Genomic DNA, 3999 nt, shown 5'->3' with positions numbered 1-3999 from the left:
AGTCAGCTTGGGTCTCCTTCCGTTCTACCCAAGGAAAGAAAGTTTTTTCCATGTTTGACGAATCGTTTCGGGATTTTAAAAACTATTTCTTCAAGGTCCGAGCTGTTGAAGGATCTCGGCCCTTTTTCTTGGATGAAAATGATGAGCCCGCCTTTCCCCTAGAGTGGCAGAAGGATGTTAGGGTCTCTAGGTACTCTTGGGACATGTTGGATGAGGCTGAGCGAGCCTTTGTGACTGTTTTAGAGGAGTGTTGGGGTCAGCCTCCCCATCTTGACACAAAGAAATTTCTAACTAACCCTTCTCTTCTTCAATCTGAACTGGGTATCTTGTGTTTCCTTTGCTGTTTGTCTTATAATGCTTGTAGCTGTATTTGATTTGTAGCTTGACTTCTATTTTATTTGCAGAGGCAATGAAGAACAATGAGTCTATGAAAGCTTTTAAAAGGGCACAGAAGTCGACTGTTGCCAAGAATGTTGTGGCCAGGGCTGCTGGGGAGGGGTCTTCTCAGCCTCGTGACAAGCCGGCCGTGCCGAGCTCTCCCGGGGTGAAGAAGACGATCCCGATACCTCGGGTCCGTTTGGTGGATCCCCCTTCTTCTTCTGCTGTTCCACCCATTGTTCCTCCAAGTAAAAAGCAAAAGACTTCCGAGCCCTTTGATCTCAATGCTCCTAACTTCAACGCTATTGAATTTATAGATCAACAGATTGGGCCACATGGTACCATTCCCATGGATGATGTGTCCATTCTTCATCATTTGGAGTTTATGGCTCAGAATCATGTGAGGATGGCCTATATGGCGGCTGCGATTCATCGAACTGCCCAGAACCTTCCTCTTCATGCTACTAAGGCATTTATGGAGGAGGCAAAACGAGAGTTCGACCGGATGAAAGGGTTGAAGGAGGAGCTCGAGGTGAAGGTGGCCAAATTGGAGAAGGACCTCGAAAATGAGAAGGCGAGCTCTGAGTCGCTGGCTGCTTCCTTGAGGTTGGCTGAGGATGCAGCCATGATGCACAAGGAAAGCTATGTGACATCCTATAGGGAGGGGAGGCGCTTGAGAGAAGAGCTGGACAATGCCCGGGAGGATTATGCCAACCTCCAGGGTCCTCTTGTTGGTAGCGTAACTGCTGCTTATGAGAACTTGAAACAACAAGTCCGGATCATTGCTCCTGAGGCCGATCTCACCCTTTTTAGTTTGGATAATGTTGTCCGAGATGGCAAAATTGTCCCTGATGATGAGGGTGATGATGATGAAGTTGTTCCTCCCCTCGTGTCTTCCACCAAGGCGCCGACTTCTTCCGCTCCTCCTGCTGTGCCTGACTTGGATTGCCAGATCCTGAATCAGGAGGATGGGACTGTTGATGCGGTGCCGACGACTTCGTTGGGTCGATTTCTTCTAAGTTATTTCGTAATCCTCTTTCTTGGACCTTTGTTAGGTCTCTTTCAGGGATTACTTTTATAACTTGTCTTTTGTAGGAGGTTGACTTCGTTAGGTCGATCTCTTCTAAGTTATTTCGTAATCTTCTTTCTTGGACCCTTGTTAGGTCTCTTTCAGGGATTACTTTTATAACTTGTTTTTGTAGGAGGTCGACTTCGTTAGGTCGATCTCTTCTAAGTTATTTCGTAATCCTCTTTCTTGGACCCTTGTTAGGTCTCTTTCAGGGATTACTTTTATAACTTGTTTTTGTAGGAGGTCGACTTCGTTAGGTCGATCTCTTCTAAGTTATTTCGTAATCCTCTTTCTTGAACCCTTGTTAGGTCTCTTTCAAGGATTACTTTTATAACTTGTTTTTGTAGGAGGTCGACTTCGTTAGGTCGATCTCTTCTAAGTTATTTCGTAATCCTCTTTCTTGGACCCTTGTTGGGTCTCTTTCAGGGATTACTTTTATAACTTGTTTTTGTAGGAAACCGACTTCGTTAGGTCGATCTCTTCTAAGTTATAGCAATTCCTCTTTAATAGGGTTGATCAGACCTCTTTCCAGGGATTCACTGATAACTTGGGTTGACTTGGTCCGACTTTTTGATGTCGGCCAGTCTCTTTAAGTTATTTATATTAGCTATCCGTAAGACCTCGTCAGGTTCTTTTTAGATTGCTTTCGATAACTTCTTACATTATTCTGTGTTCATTTTTGCCGATTTGTAGAAAGTGGTTGGCATATCGAGCTCGTCCTTTGGGTGAATCGCGTTTTCACCTTTATTGGACGATTTGTCTTTATCGTGGTCGTGCAGTGAAATTGTTTTTCACTTTTTGCCGACCTGTAGCTTTATAATCGGACGATGAATGCTTCAGAATAATGCGTCTTGAAATCTTTGTAGAATACCTAGGTAATATTTTATTCAAAGAAAAATGCAAATATATACATGTGGGATTTTTCTCATCCTCTTAAGTTGGGTCTGGGTCTCTACCTGGTGCCTCATTAAAAAACCTTTTCAGGAAAAAGGGCGCATCCACTGGTGAGATCCTTTACCCTTTCTAACTGTAGTACCTTCTTAGGTTGCAGGCATGCCATGACCTTGGAAGCTCCCGTCCGTCGAGTTCGGATATTCTGTAGTAGCCCTTTTCGAGTACTTCTGTGACCCGGTATGGTCCTTTCCAATTGGCCGCCAGTTTTCCTTCTCCGGGTCGAGTTGTTCCTATGTCGTTTCGGATTAAGATGAGATCGTTCTCAGCGAAACTCCTTGGTACTACCCTTTGGTTATATCTGGATGCCATTCGACGTTTTAGCGCTTCTTCCCTGATCCGAGCTCTTTCCTGGATCTCAGGTAGTAGGTCGAGTTCTTCCCTCTGAAGTTGGGGGTTTGCTCCCTCATTATAATGGACTGCCCTGTGCGATCCTTCCTCAATTTCTACTGGAATCATTGCCTCCGTTCCGTATGTTAACCGAAATGGGGATTCCTTTATGGTAGAATGTGGCGTCGTTTGATAGGCCCATAGGACTTGTGGAAGCTCCTCTGCCCAAGCTCCCTTTGCATCTTGTAGTCGTCGTTTTAACCCTGTTAATATGACTTTATTGGCGGCTTCGGCCTGTCCGTTGGCTTGAGGGTGTTCGACAGAGGTAAACTGGTGCTTTATATTCAAGTCGGATACTAGTTTCCTGAAGCCGGTATCTGTGAATTGGGTGCCATTGTCTGTGGTTATTGAATATGGGACCCCAAATCTTGTGACAATGTTTCTGTAAAAAACTCCCGGCTTCTTTGGGCAGTGGCGTTGGCTAAGGGTTCTGCCTCGATCCACTTTGTGAAGTAATCTACCCCTACTATGAGGAATTTAACTTGCCCCGATCCCTGGGGAAAGGGGCCGAGAAGGTAGAGTCCCCACTTTGCAAAAGGCCAAGGTGCGGTTACACTGATGAGTTCTTCTGGTGGGGCAATGTGGAAGTTGGCATGCTTCTGACATGGTGGACATGTCTTTACGAAATCTGTAGATTCTTTCTGTAGAGTTGGCCAGTAAAACCCTGCCCGGAGTATCTTTTTGGCAAGAGCCCTCGCTCCGAGATGACTGCCGCAGATGCCGCTGTGTACCTCTTCTAGCACTTCCCTGGTGTGAGAGGTCGGTACGCACTTTAGTAATGGCACCGATATCCCTCTTTTGTACAAGGTGTTATTTATAATGGTGTAGTATTGTGCTTCCCTTTTTAGCTTCTTTGCTTCCTTTTCTTCTGCGGGGAGCGTTCCTGACTTGAGGTAGTTGATTATGGGGATCATCCAGTCTTGGTCCTGGCCTGTTATGTTTAGGACTTTTTATGTTTCCGAGATTGATGGGTTCTGTAGCATTTCCTGGATGAGGCTTCTATTATTGCCTCCTGGTTTGGTGCTAGCCAGCTTTGAAAGTGCGTCAGCTCGAGCATTTTGCTCGCGGGGTATGTGGCAGATCTTGTATTCCCCGAATTGTTCGAGCTGTTGCTTGGTTTTATCCAGGTATCTTTTCATGATGGGATCTTTGGCTTGGTAGCTCCCTGCTATCTGTGATGTGACTACTTGCGAATCACTATAGATGTTGAG

This window comes from Arachis ipaensis, chromosome B07, assembly GCF_000816755.2.
Source record: "Arachis ipaensis cultivar K30076 chromosome B07, Araip1.1, whole genome shotgun sequence".
NCBI lineage: Eukaryota > Viridiplantae > Streptophyta > Magnoliopsida > Fabales > Fabaceae > Arachis > Arachis ipaensis.
This window is presented reverse-complemented; position numbering follows the sequence as displayed.